Below are 15,845 nucleotides of genomic sequence, written 5' to 3'. Positions count from 1 at the left end.
TTTCCTAAGGATCAATCCATTAACGCATGCTTGCACACTTCACAGTGCTTATATTAGTTCACCTCATAGAGTTAACATTTAATCGAGAGAGGAGTCTTGACTATACATTTGAACTAATCATCAAGTGAATTTGTGAGAATTATTAGAACATTAGAGTGAATTAAACTAGAGTTAAATCCTAAATAGCTATCTTGCACCTATCCTATCAAATTCTTATTTCTCACATTGATAAGAAACCAACTCTGCGAATCTCTAACTCCTTGTTGTCAATTGTCAGTTGCTTTATTTAGTAGTTAAACTTAGTGTATAATCATTTATCTCAAGTATTGATCCTCCTGAGTAGCAATTAAACCAGAAATTAATCGAACAATGTTTAACCAATCTCTATGGAGATGATATTATACTATATTATCTTTGATTACCGAGCATCAATTACGTGTTGTGTTTTGTGCGCGACAAATTTTGGCGTCGTTGACAGGGATTGGCAATCAATAGCGTACAAAATAATTTTTGGTGCTAATTCAAGATTTTTTTTTCTATTCTTCACGGGTTTCCTCTTCTGTGTGCAGGCAACAAATTGACGTCTCTGGTGTATGACTCGATCTTCTTCAAAGGAATTGATTCTATACAATCCATAGGTAGAAAAGAGTCTCCGACGGATGAGGAAAAAAAAAGAGCTCACCAAAAAGTTCTTGGGGCAACCTTCAATCCAAGAACATATGGCTAATAACGGTGAAGATGAGGTGCAATTAGCTACAAGAGAGGCAGCACAGTAGCGAGAAGAAGCTGCAAGGATAGCAGCTGATGTAGCCCGTAGAGCTGCTGAGGAGATCGTCGAAGATAATGGGGGTTGAAGATTGAATCTAAATCAACCCTTGATTGAAGACCAGTTCGAGAATGCGGTACTCAGGCCTGGTAGAGCATTGGGCGATTATGCCAAACCAGTCTACAATCAGGGATTATCTAGTTTCAGACCTCTACCAGTAGCATCAAATAATTTCGAGTCGAAGCAAGGATTTCTTCAAACTATTCAGAACAACTGTATTTTTAGAGAGAAGGTGAATGAAGATTCTAACACTCACTTGATGGATTTTGAGAAAATCATGAATACCTTTCACTACAATGGAGTGTCAAAAGATGCAGTCTACTCAAGGGCATTCCCCTTTTCACTAAAGGATGACGTGAAGCACTAGCTTCGTAGCTTACCAACGGGGTCAATCAGGACATGGGAAGATATGACTAGAAAGTTTCTTGACAAATACTTCTTAGCTGCAAAAATAGTGAAGTTCAGAAGGGAAATTCACAACTTCTGCCATGCGGACATTGAAATAGTCTTCGAGGCTTGGGAAAGATTCAAAGAGATAGTGAGAAAGTGTTAGCATATTGGGATTGAATTTTGGATGCAACTCTGGGACTTTCGGGATGGACTGACACCCCCCTCATGACGAACTCTAAACACTGCAGTTGGAGGTTCTTTAATGAAGAAGACTCCTAAGGAGATTGTGGCAATTCTTGATGAGCTCTCTGAAGACGCTAACCAGTGGATTATTGAGAGTAATGATAGAAGAAAATCAGTTGGGGTTCATCAAGTAGATTCTAACATAGCAGTGCAAGCCCAACTAGATGACATGGCCAAAGAAATAAGAAGTTGACCTTAGCCAAGGTCCAGAGCCAACCATCACCAATTTGTGATTTCTGTGGAATGGGTCATCTGACGCATGAGTGTCAGGCCTTAGCTGCAAATGAAGTGGTGAATATTGTGGGAAGCTTTAATAGAGACAACTACCAAAGTGGTAATAATTTCAATCCTATGGGACAGAGGCACCCAGGTTTTTCTTGGAATTCACCAAATGGTAGTATGAACTCATGGTAGTAGAATAACTCCAACCCTAGGGACATGGAGCGCAAGGTTTTCAAAATCAGTAGAGGCAACAATATCATCCTCCATAGTCCAATCAGTCTAGTATGTAAGATCTAATGAAAGCCTTTATTATTAACATAGATGAGAGACTTGAAGCCCATAGCTCAGCTATACGAGAACATGGTGTACCTATCAAAAAACTGGACACAACCTTTTGAAATCTGAAAAGACAGGTTGGGCACCTAGCTACTCTATTGTCTGAGAGGGTTCCAGGAATGCTCTCTGCCGATACTGAAAGAAATCCAAAGGAGACAATAAATGCAGTGTCTTTGAGGAGTGAGCACAAGTTAGAGGATCCCATAGCAAAGCAAAAGGATGAGCTGGTTGAAAGATAGGTGGAGATTGTGGAGGAACAGAAAATCAACAACATTCAAGAAGGTGAAGTGAGGGTAGATAAAGATTTGAAGAATAAGGGGAAGATTAAAGCTCAGAAAAAGAAGAAAAATAATAATTCAACAAATAATGAGACTGAAGAGAGCAAATACATGCTAGCTCTACCTTTTCCCTGAGAAGCAAAAAAGAGAGAAGTTGGACAAACAATTCGAGCGCTTTCTAGAAGTGTTCACGTGGGTGCATGTGAATATACCTTTCACATAGGTGCTTTCACAGATGCCAGCTTATGCTAAATTCATGAAGGAGATATTGTTCAAGAAGCGGAAAGTGGAAGAGGCATCGGTTGTCAAAATTGCCATATTGCAAAATAAGCTCCCTAAAAAATGTGGAGATCCAGGGAGTTTTACTATACCTTGCTCTTTAGGAAGTACTAAATTTAAAAAATCTTTATGTGATTCAGGTGCTTCCATTAATCTTATGCCTTTGTCTATTTTTAGGAAACTGGAGGGAGTGTTTGGAGAGATCAGGTCGATACCTGTGTCCTTGCAGCTAACAGATCATACCACAATCATATCTGAAGGAATAGTGGTAGACGTGCTGGTTCAGGTAGACAAATTTGTGTTCCCCATGGACTTCATTGTAGTGAGATGGAGGAAAATAGGGAGGTCCCGCTGATTTTAGGAAGACCCTTCTTGGTTATGGGCAGAGCAATTCTATACATTAAGCAAAGGCAACTCATGCTCAGAGTGGGGGATGAAAGATTAATTTCAAAATGGAAGGAGAAAAGGGGGACCTGAAAGAGCAAATTGGAAAAAGTGAAACTGATAAGTGTGGGATGTACCCAAAGAACGTTGAAAAGAAGCTCTCAGCATGGATGTGTGCACTGGGTGGGGCGTGCAAAGGAGATCCCGACTTCGATTCAGACCCAACCAGATGAATCAGGAAAGTTTCCTTTATCTCTTGCTTTTTATTTATGTGTCATGGGAACATACTACAATTTAAAGTGTGGGGTGGGAATGTAAATATGTATATGTGTATTTGAAATCGTTTCTTTTGATTGAATTTTTTTGTGACTTTTTCCGATGATGGATTTCCTCGACTGTCTTCTTGAGGGATCAAAGTCGAAGAAAAAAATATTTTATTTTCTTAGATAGTGTAACAATTGCCCCTTGATTTTTCTTTGTACCGCAGTTCTTTTTTAAGAGTTTTGCTTGAACTGAGTGTAGTTAGTTTTTCTTTTGATAGGAGTAGTAAAGTCTTGTGCTAGGTGTTAAAGGGAGATGACTTTTCTTGACTTTATTGTGCCTTGAGAGCAATGAGTTCCTGATTTGTGACGCTTAGGCTCAGTTCTTGACTCGGAAATAAGTACCTTAAATTATATGATTGTAAATTTGCATAAATGCTTTGACTAAAGAGTCGGGATAGATCTGATCCTAAGTGAGTTATGTGCCAATATGTGTGTGAGGTTTTATGATATTTTGTGCATGCCGGTTGATGTCTAGAACTTGCCCCGTGTGTTTGCAAAACGAAATAATAGTCTTGTTCAGTCTAGGAAGTGATATAGACATTTCTTTGTTGAGCCAGATATATGTCTTTACCCACCTAAATGTGATGTACTTTGAGCTTGTAATCCTATTTCTTTGGCAACCACACTATAAGCTTGAGCCTTTATTTGAATTGTCTATCTGTTTGAACCTTTTACATCTCTTGAGCACTTGATTTTATTATGAGCATGTAAAATTTAAGTGAGGTATGGTCGGGTTTTGAGTAGAATTATAGAAAAAAGAGAAAAGTGCACTGTTTGAAAAATTATGAGAGCCACTTGTAGAGAATTAAAAAAAAGAGTTTGATTGAAAAAGAAAGAAAAAAATTAAAACTTAGAAAAAAATTTGAATTCTTGCTAGTGGTAAATTTTGTCTTATTTGTGCTTAACGATATTGGGAGGTTGAGGCTATTATGAATGAAGGTTGGGGTTTGGTTCAACATAAGTGTGGGGTTTGAATTTAAAGTATATGTATTAAAGTGCTTAGGGAGGTGATAAGTGAGAATTTTGACTACTTATTAGCGCCTTTTTACTTTCGTTTTAGTCCAAAAGTGCTTAATTTTTTTCCCGAAAATTGGTGAAATGTGCTTAAATGTAGGAGCATTGGGAAATGAGCCAAAAAAATAAAATCCAACTCAAAAAGGAGTAAAATGAACTCAAGTACAAAAAGCAAGCAAAAGGCTAAATGTGCAGAGCGCAGAATTCCTTCTGCGGCCGCAAAATACAAAGAGAATCTAACAGAGGTCGAATGTAATGTGCGATCGCAGAAGACATCAAAGATTTCAAGTTCAGAGAAGTCCCAGTGATGAGGCCAATATGTATTAGAATTTCCTTCTCGTACTCTGTCAAATTCTAATATAGTTTAAGATATCGTCCCACAGAGACTGGATAATCTATGCTACAGACTTGTAATATTTTAACTACTATTTGAGAAAATCAAATTGATAAAAAGTGAGTGAGGTATAAAACTTGTTAATTACTTAAACAAAACAAAATATTTTTGGAAGATTTATAATTTAAAAAGGAGTTGGGAATCATTGAATTCACTTGATAATATTACTATAATAAAATCTCAATTTCTACATTTATTTCTCTAAAGAATAATTGCTTATTTCTAATACAATTATATTTTGCTCACTGAGAAATAATCAATTAATAACACTCTGTGAGAATTATATTAATTAATCAATTTAAGACTAGTGACGTTTAAACCAAAATATTTTTCTTGCTTGAATTGTGCTAAAAGAAAGTAAAAAATTTGTGAGAATATTTTTACCAAGGATCAATAATCTTGCCTACAACAATTCCTCCGTGAGAATAAAAACTGAGGCAAGCAAGATTACTGATTTGAAATAATAGTTTACTGAAAAATTACTTTCACACTACTATTTTATTCATCAGTTATTATATATTAATTTTGCTCCGCGAGAATTATAAAATTAATATATGAATAACTTAGAGATAAAATATGTATATGTGATGATAGAGTAATTAAAAACCATTATTTCAGCATAGTATGAAATGTACATAAAAAGTTTCAAGCCAAGAATATATAAAAACTAAGATAATATAATAGAATATATCAAGCTTCATCAACTATCCCAAAAAAAGAAATTACTCCATTATGGAGTAACAAAAGCTAAAAAAGATATTTAGAAGACTAGAAATATTTAAAAGACTAAGGAAATATTTTTACTACAAAGAAAGAAGATCAAGACTAGTTCTTGTCTTAGAAAAATTGGATATCCTTATACAAAGAGAGCTTGATATTTATAGGAAAAGATGAGTAGCTTTTGTCATGTTCCACTTTTGCGAATGTGAAATCCATGTATGCGAAGTGACCTTTGTGTACGTAGATTCTATATATGCAACTATGGCACTTGTGCTTCACTTTTGACTTCATGAGTTAGTCTTGCAAATGTAGCTTCCATGTATGCAAAGTGACCTTTGTGTAGGTAGATTCAATATATGCAAATGTGGCACTTGTGCTTCACTCTTGACTTCATGAGTTAGTTTTGCATATGTATGTTCCATGTGTGCGAATGTGACCTTTGCACATATAGATTCCACGCATGCATCTATAACTTTTTTGCTCCCATTCTTGACTTCATGACATAGACTTGCAAATGTAGGTTTTGCGAATGTGACCTTTGCAAATATAGATTTCACATATGCAACTATACTCCTTTTCATCTCTAATTGTCTCTTTCCATAAGCCCATATGTATATTCCACATTTGCGAATATGACGATGATGTGTGCAACTGTGGCTTTTTCTTTTTCATAATTTCTTTTTCCGACAAGAATTGTTAGAAAATATGCGAGGATAGGATATAATTATTCATATTTTATTTTAAAAACTTATTTTTTACACATGAAATTACATGAATAATTTATATCCATCAAATACCACCATACTTGAACTTTTGCTTGTTCTCGAGGAAAAAGAATACTTTAAAAATATATTTTCCAAAATCCATGACTATTGTATGATAGAAAATTTATACAAAATAAATATCCTCCAATATGGTCAATGCAATTAACCCTTTTAAAATTCACCAAATCTTTTACCTTATTTCTGAATTCTGCTTTGATCAACAAGAACTTGCAATCTTCTTCCCTTAAATCTTTCAGAATTGATAGATTTATGATCACTTATTCAGTTAATATCATACTCTTGTTCATAGGTGTGACGACCCGACCAGTCGTCTCATGAGTTACCACTCCGTTTCCCCTATTTTTGCTTCTTATTACTTTATCTATCAGTTCTATATGCGATAAGGTTGGTTGGCTCGGGTTCGGAAAGGAATTGGTAAGGTTTGAGACACTTAGTTGTCACACCTTCTTTTTCTACCCCCGGAAGGGTATATAGGAGAGTTTTTTCCAATTTAAGCGACAATCGAAACAGGATTATTTATTAAAATTCAGATTCTCCACTTGGGATGATTTATGGTGTCCCAAGTCACCGGTTTAAATCCCGAATCAAGGAAAGATTGACTCTATTTACGGTCTGCAAACATAGAAATCTGGGTAAGGAATTCTGTTAACCTGGGAGAAGGTATTAGGCATTCTCGGGTTCCGTGGTTTTAGCACGGTCGCTCAACTGTTATTATTAGCCTATTATCCAATTTTAATACATGTTTTAGCCTATGGTATATTTTAACTTATTAACTGCTTTTAATCATTTTTAAGAAGATTCAACGTTATTTAAAACACGCCTTGAACCGCGCCACATGAAATGCACCCACAATCCACGACACATTTTATTTAACGTTGTTGAGAATTAGAGTTAGGTCACATGAAATGCACACCCGAGTTAAGGAAGTTAATTTAAATAGCGCGCCTAAAGCAACTACGTATTCTCAAGTTTATGAGGGCCATGGAAAATTCAACTAATGGCACACCTCGATTCTAATTTTAAAGGATGTTTGAACTAAACTCTCGAGGGCCATAAACTATATCCTACTTAATATGGCATGCCTCAAATCTAATGGTTCAAATGATTTCTTATTTATAATTATGAGGGCCATAGACTATTGGTGTTATTTATTATAGCACGCCTCAGCTTAGTAAAAGAATTATTTTAAACAAGAAGAAAAAAAAACACAATTTGGAGTTATTGTTTGCACAATCACTGAAATCATGCTGGTTCCCAACCCTTTGGGCCACGCCTGTCATAGGCACGATGGGCCACAACACTTAAATTAACTATTGGGCCCAAAGGTAGCCCAAATTGATTTAAGACAATGCGGAAGAATCAGAGACTCGAGATCGAGTCCTTCCACAGTCAAGCGGTCAATATTCGAACCTCAAAATTCCAGCCAAGCTCAACTACATTCATCAGTATGCAATAACAGGCTAAAAGGGTTATGGGCATTACTATACTAGATTACATTTTTTAAAAGAGAACATTGTTTGATTCAAGGGTATTAGTGACATACAAACACAAACCATACAACATTCAATTTAACTTCAATCCCAAACTAACTTAAGAACAATGATATGAAAATCAAAAACCTCGATTAAACCTTTTAACACACCATATCAACAATATTTGGCGAGATTGACATTAAATAGCCATGATTTTAAATATCAAGTCCTATTAGCACTACTGAAAGCCATGAGGCCTCAGGTCGAACCCCTAACAGAGCCAAACCCAGCAGTAGCAATCATGTATGCTACTGGATCCGAGAAGCAGGCCCAAACAACACATGGTAAGGCAACTCCCACTTTGTAAACAGCCCTAAGTCCAGGCCCAAAGAGCCTAAACCTTGCAAAGCTAAGGCTGAAGAGAAAAACTTAAGATCGAGTCCACACTCACACAAAACATGCCATTCACACCCAACAATACCAGATAAGCTTGATAGACTTCATCAATACACAGCAGCAATTTAATTTCAAGCCAACTCACAAATACACTATGAAATTTAATTTAAACTAGGTTATTTTCTTAATACCACAAGTCTCAGAACCCAGGATGTTCACATATCATTTACTTGAATCCAAAATCACACCCAAACTCTTAAATTGACTCATTTTACAACACATTAGTGACATGAGAAAGCTAAAATAACATGTCTAGTATTGGATTTACTACAAAATACTAATAAAATGAAAAAACATAAGGAATAAAACTCAAGTACAACTTTGTACTCAATCAGGTTTCAACTCGAAACACATGCTCACATTCACTTGTTATGCATAGTTTGGAGAATACCTGGATTGCAAATAAAAGATAAGGAGTTAACAGCAGCAGAATGTCAGCAACACCAACACAAGCTAAACAACCAAGAAATTCAGTCCTTTCAAGCCATTCCGAGCCCAGAATGAATCAAAGATTACTTCAAACTTTAAAACCCAAAGAATTACACAAAAAGCTTCAATGTAACAGTATTTTGTGATTTGTTTTTGTATTTTTCTTCTGATTCTTCAAACTTTTTTAGTGTTGGTATTTTCTCAGTCGTTTCTAATTTCTAGGGTCTGATATTTTTTTAATTCTATTGAAGGCAAGCCTTATATAGATGGCTTTAGGGCAACAAAAGTGATTTTGCTAATTTACTAGTTACCCCTCCCCCAATTTTCATTAATTCCCTTCAGACCCCCAATTTAAAACCTGTTTTGTTAAGTCAATCCCTTCCCCAATTTTCTGGAAGCTACCTAGTTAGTTAGACCAGATTCCCCTTATTAAATTTCCCCAAATACCCCTAAAAGACTCACTAATTACTTTCACGCTAAAACTTTGAACCAAATTGCCCAAATGCCTTTGGCCCCCCTGTAACAACGAGCTTCAACAGCTCTTTGGGCTTCTTGCATTTAGCGATCCCAAGTTCAGTTTTAGGCCAATGAATTCTCAATCAAACCAAGAAAACCAAAATTATTCCATTTCTAAATTTTAGACACAAAACATTTACACGAAGCAGAACTAATAAAAGGAAAAAAATAGAAAGAAAACTAGCAAATACCAATCAGAGAGCTTAATCTAAATATTATACACTGAAATGAGTCGATCCTATTTATGCAATTATAACGACTTTAGAGTAGTAAAACAAGAAAGAAAAGAGAGGAATCAGAAGGAGATGAGGACAAGAACAAAACAAAAGATGGAGAAAAGAACAGAAATACCTAAATGGTCACACGGATAGGGCTTGACAAACCTTAGGCGACTTCGATTTGACCCAAAATTGGCATCAGTCGCATGTTCTCGTCGAGAATAGACGATCAATACCGATTTCAGCCCTAATCGTTAACTCGAAGACTTGGGGAGATTTTCCTTTTCTTCTTCTTCTTCTTCTTCTTCTTCTTCTTTTTTTAGATCTGAAACTGACCCGATTTGATGGGGATTTTGAGGATATGTGGTGGTGGATTGGTACTCAGGGATGAGTGGTGGTTGTGTGGTTAGATTTTGGTGGTAGTTTGAGATCCGCCGCCGGCCGGAGATGGTGAAGAAATTCAGGGCGGCGGGTCTAGGGTTAGAGATGAGAGAGATTGAGGAGATGAAGTGCAGAGATACGAGGTAATGAGTAATGAGTGAAGAAATGAAGCGGGGGGGGGGGGGGCGTTCCTTGGTCGTTGGATTGAAAGAGATCAACAACTCAGATCTTTCATTTCACGGAACAATGCCGTGTGGTGGGGGTTGGACCGGGTATTGGGGTGGAGCGTGGGCCGGCCTGAACGGGTTTGGAAGGAGAAATCATTTGGGATGCGATATCAGTGGCCCAAAATCAATCAACCCTTTTATTTTAATTTCCTTTCTTTTTAATTCAATTGTTTTTCTTCTTCTTCTTTTTTACTTTTCCTTTTTTAAATTAAACTAAAATAACTCTTAAATTAAAATAACGTACCAAATTAAACTAATCACTCAACATAGTATTTTCAATAATTAATTAAATCCTAAATTAAAAGAAAAACTATAAAATTCAAAATTAAAACTTACACATGCAAAAAGAGTTATTTTTTTTATTTTAATCATTTTTATAAGACAACTAAATTGCTAATTAACCTAAAAATGTAAAATTAAATCCTAAATGCAAATTCAATGTTTTTTGTATTTTCATGAATTAAGTAAAATTAAACATGCACAAATAAATGCAAACAATTAAAAAAAATCGACAAAAATCTACGAAATTGCAAATAATGGGAAAAATTTATTTTTCTTGAATTTATGGGAGTAATTAACATAAGGCAAAAATCACGCGCTCACATTAGTCTCTTTTGAGGAAGCTTAAGTTGGAAAAGTCAACCGGATGTTGACTTATGTGTTAGAAGGCTCGAATGTGAGTTTCGATGATTCGTATAGCTTCGGGAGGTGATTTGAGACTTAGGAATGTGATTGAAATGAATTTTGGAGGCCCGGAGTAGATTTAGGCTTGAATTGGCGAAGTTAAGATTTTGGCGATTTCCGGTTAGTAGGCGAAATTTTGATATAGGGCTCAGAATGGAATTTCGAGAGTTGCAATAGTTCCGTTGTGCCATTTGGGATGTGTGCGCAAAATTTTAGGTCATTTGGACATGGTTTGGTTGGGTTTTTGATCAAAAGAGGAATTCGGAAGATTTTTGGAAACTTAGGCTTGAATCCGATGTTTTTTGGTTGATTTGATGTTGTTTAAGGTGTTTTGAAGATTTGTACAAGTTTGAATAAGGTTATGCGTTATGTTTGTGCTTTTGGTTGGGGTCCCGGGGGCCTTGGGGTGATTTTGGATGGTTGACGGAGAAGTTTGAGATTTTGTGCAGTTGCAGATTTTTCTGCTTCTGGTATTTCCGCACCTGTGGATTGGGGACCGCAGGAGTGATGTCGCATATGCGGAAGATTGGGTCACAGAAGCGGGAGCTGGTAAGGCTGGCAGGAACCGCAGAAATAGTTGTGGGACCGCATCTGCGAAGGCGCAGGTGCAGATATTTTATCGCAAATGCGGAGTTGGGCATTTTAAGTGATTTTCGCAGAAGCGGTTCAAGGACCGCAAATGCGGTACCGCAGAAGCGGTAAATTGGCCGCAGGTGCCAAAATGCCTGGGCCAGAAGGTATAAATTGTGTCCTTCGCGATTTTTGAGCTATTTCACCATTTTGAGTCGGTTTTAGAGCTCTTTGGACAATTTTGAAGAGGGATTTCAAGGGAACTTCATTGAGGTAGGAATTTTGGACCTAAAACTCGTTCCTAGGGTATTATTTCACAGATTAGAGCTATAATTAATTGAATCTAAGATTAAAAATTGGGGAAACTAGGGCTTGGTATTGGAGACCTAGACTTGAGGATTTTAGGGACCTATTGTGGTTGGATTTTGGTACTTTTGGTATGTATGAACTCATGGGAAGATAAGGAATCCATTGATGTAAAAATTATCGAATTCCAAGACGTGGACCTAAGGGTCGGGTTTTGGTAATTTTGGAATTTGTGTTGTAAATTGATTATCTTCGTTTGGGCTTCATTCCCTTAGCATATTTTGATGCTGTGATTCTGATTTTTGATAGATTCGATGCGAGTGGATGCCGATTCGAAGGGCAAAGGCTTCGCGGGCTAGAGATTTGGCCGAATTGAGTTGAGTAATAATTGTAAATGATGTTCTGAGGGTATGAAACCCCGGATTGCACATCGTTGTGCTATATTGATGTTACACACATGCTAGATGACGAGCGCGAGGTCGTGCAGTGTTGGGGATTGTGACTTAGTCCGTCCCAAATGACTATTTTGCCGCGTATTTGACTAATATCTATTTACTATCATCATTATTTGGGCTGAATGTCATATTTGGGCTTCGTGCCAACTATTTGAACCCTTAGGAGACTTTTATTGATATTTTCTCATTGTTTTGACTTAATACTTGAGCTCAGTCATGTTATATTTTATTGTTTTCGTACTCAACCATTTTTACTCTGTTTTAACACTTAAATGATATTTTAAATGATATTTTGGGTTGAGAATCATGTTTTACTATTGCCCGAGTGGCTTGTGAGGATTTTGACTGAGTAAGGCCGAGGGCCTATGTTGTGAGGAAACATTTGATATTGATTATGAGGCTGAGAGACTGAGATACGAGGTGGCTTGTTGATATGAGGCCGAGGGCTTAATGATAATTCCACGAGATGACTTGATATTACGCTTGGTCCGTAAGGGGCCTCTCTAGGAGTCTGCACACCCCAGTGAGCACGGGTACCCATTGTAATGTGAGAGATAGCCCGAGGGGCTGGTATTGTTGACATTGTGCCCGAGGGGCAAAAACCTTTATGTGCTTATCTGTCTTATTTGTCTGTCATTTATCTGTTTAATTGTTAAAAATGTATTTCCTGAAGTTTAAACTGAACTTATATGATAATTTATATCTTTACTGATTCACTGTTTTAATGGTTTTACTGCTTCATTATAGCATGCAATGTGCCTTACATGATTTCCTGCTTTCAGTCTTTATTTATGATTAGTACTCACTGAGTTGGAGTACTCACTTTACTCCCTGCACCCCGTGTGCAGATTCAGGCGCATCTGGTCCCGCTCCTGAGTGCTGATCTTCCCAGCTCAGGCGGATCCGAGGAGTCTCTAGGTAGCTTCTTCCCTATCTTATTTCTCCGTGTTCTTAGTTATTGTATTAAACTCTGTAGATTTCTTTGAGTATTCCGTGTAGACATGTGATTTTTGACCCTCCCAGGATTTTTCATATTTTAGCACGTAAATATTTAGTTTAGGCCTAATATAGCTATTTCAACAGTTTCATTTTAGGTTTATCTTTAATAGTTTATTTTAATTAATTAGGAGTAGTCTTACATTTTTATAAATGCTTTATACTATTTTAAATAAGGAAAACTTAGTCTCTTAGTTAATGAAATCCAGATTTTCTAAGAAGCCCAATTGTTAGTTAATTCAAAACAATTTTAGCTCAACTTTAGACAAGAAGATGGCCCAATTTCGGACTAGCCCTACAGCCCAAACCCCCATTGCCCCAAAATTAACCCTTAGCCCGACAACCCTTCCCTTTAATTGAACCCTAGACATATACACATAAGGCTATCAACTAAAGAATAAAAAAGGAAGAAAGAGCTAACGCCTCAGAGACTGAAGCAGCACCACTGGAACACAAGAGAAGAACCCCCCCTTAAAAGCTTTGTCTTCTTCACAACCCCCCCCTTTGGAACTTCATCTTCTTTAGCCAATAAAAACCCCAAGAACCTAATTTGAAATGGATGGCGGCTCTTTCTTTGGCTTCAAGCGAACAGCCACAACGCACAAACTGTGACAAAACCGAGCAGCTAATTAAGAGGAACAGGCAACACCCATCCTAATTCCTCTTAAAACAGACGAAAACCAGCAGCTATGTCACAGAAAAGAGCAGTAACCTTTCCTATGTTCAAGATATTCCTCGCTCAGATTCGTTTAATATTTCCCAGCGACTCTTTCCCTCCCATTTGTGATTAAAAACAGTGACAAGATGGAAAGATCAGCGAGGCAGTCCGGTCAGAGCTCATGAGTTTTCCGGTGAGATTTTCCGACTTAGATTTTGTTTGCAGTCCTGTTCGTTCCGTCGATTAGCATTTTCAGATTGTGAGTCATTTAAATTTCAGGTTTACTTGAGGTTTATTTCTCCTTCTCTTACTATCTTAGCTTAATTTCATGCTTCTATAATTTGTAAATCTATTTTGATCTAGTATTTTGAGCCTTCTATTTGTGATGTTTGTTTGTTTACCTGTTGAATCAAATATGAAGTTTTAAGTGTCTGTTTGGTTCCGTTACTTGAAAATTGTTATTTCCTTAAGGACTCGGCAGTGTTGAAGTTTACGTGGCCAGTTTGTTTGAGTTCACAATACTCCATGTTGCTTTGCCTACCTCGTCGTATTGAAATGAAGGCTTACTAGTGCGACTAAGTTTAAACTAAATTGCACAGACCAATTTTAAACTAAATTCACTTGTTGAATGAAAAGGCACAAGAACTTGGTTCATATCATTATATCTATTGAAGACGTGTGGTGTATTTGTTTGTTCTACTTAAAAAGGATCTGATTCAATAAACTTGTTCTACAGATTCCATTTTTATCGTTAATGTTTAGTCTTTATTGAGTTTAAAGTATGGCATCAGTTTTGTTTTGTGATGGGCAAAATCAAAAGGAAGTTTCATGTTTGCTGTTTGTACATACAATACAGATTAGAGGTTGTTGTGTTAAACTGGTTTCACTTCCTTTAAAGGAAAAAAATGAAGATGGGTAGCACTACACATAGCCAATCGTTCATCACAATTTCTGCTAAAATGAACGAAGGAAGAAGGCCGGAGAGTAGGAGCATGGATGAAATTCTTAGATTGATAAGATGAGGCCATTTTAATATTGTCAATAAAAATTACACTCTTATTGATGGTACTATAGGTTACAGAGAGTCATTGATATGATACTAGAAAGTGTGCATTAAGATATTGATAGTCTGCTCGTACTATTCATTAGCTTGGATCCGCGAAAATGTAATGTCTATGGAGTTCATTTGTAAATCTAATTATTGTGATTGTGTACACGTTCGCATGACATAATTACGATTCTAAAATTAATTCGGAGTATGCGTTCGCACAACTTCGACCAACTTCCTCAATAATAATAATTTGTCATTAATTTAGTCCTCTTTAATTAAATTTAGTCCATATAGTTCGAGGTGCGCCATCCATAATTTAATCATTCATGGCCCTTGTATTAATTTCATAACTTAGATATAAAAATGACAAATGCTCGTAGTTGTTCTAGGCCCGTTTAATATATCATTGTGATTGTGGACACGTTCGCGTGACATGATTACGATTTCTAAAAACAAAATTGGAGTATGCGTTCACGCAATTTTTTTAAATATTAATAAAGCGTTATTAATTGTGGACACGTACGTATGACATGATTTTTTACGCGCCAAATGGAATGAGTACACGTACGCGTGACTCGTTTTAGGATAATTTCTTAATTAAAATAGGTGAATGCGCATGGGTTTAAAATAAGTAATTAGACGATTTAATAAGCCAAGTATGATCAAAGCGACCGTGCTAGAACCACAGAACTCGGGAGTATCTAACACCTTCTCCCGGGTTAACAGAATTCCTTACCTGGATTTCTGTGTTCGCAGACCGTAAATAAGAGTCATACTTCCTCGATTCGGGATTTTAAAACCGGTGACTTGGGACACCATAAATTATCCCAAGTGGAAACTCTGAATTTAAATAAATAATCCCGTTTCGATTGTCACTTAAATTGGAAAAAAACTCCCTTATACCCCTTCCAGGGGGATAGTAAAAGGAGGTGTGGCATTTCAGATTGTTTAGTTGCTCATGACTAGTGACACTCCGATATCGGGATGTGTTGAGTTGTATTCCACAAATCATGCTATTATCTGCTACTTTGATATTCTATTTATTATGCTTTAGACTTATTTCTTATGGTTTATCTGTTAAAAATTGAAATGGGAAGTGTCGGCTGGCCTTGTTTTCACGAGAGGCGCCATCATGACTGGGTCCGAGTTTAGGGTCGTGACAATAGGCTTGCTCCTTATGTTTTTCTCCACTAATATAGGTTCAACACTGATTTTTAGAATCTTTCTAGGAC

At 36.7% G+C, this 15,845-nt stretch overlaps 1 long non-coding RNA gene across 1 annotated transcript; it reads left to right on the top strand.

Annotated features, from left to right (window-relative positions):
* The first annotated feature begins 13,289 nt into the window (after window positions 1-13,289).
* On the top strand, window positions 13,290-14,772 carry LOC142179499 (uncharacterized). The gene is made up of 2 exons (XR_012707830.1): window positions 13,290-13,755; window positions 14,461-14,772. It is a non-coding gene; the product is annotated as an uncharacterized LOC142179499 (long non-coding RNA).
* Window positions 14,773-15,845: the final 1,073 nt, after the last annotated feature.

Source organism: Nicotiana tabacum, chromosome 3 (assembly GCF_000715075.1).
Source record: "Nicotiana tabacum cultivar K326 chromosome 3, ASM71507v2, whole genome shotgun sequence".
NCBI lineage: Eukaryota > Viridiplantae > Streptophyta > Magnoliopsida > Solanales > Solanaceae > Nicotiana > Nicotiana tabacum.
This window is presented reverse-complemented; position numbering and strand designations above follow the sequence as displayed.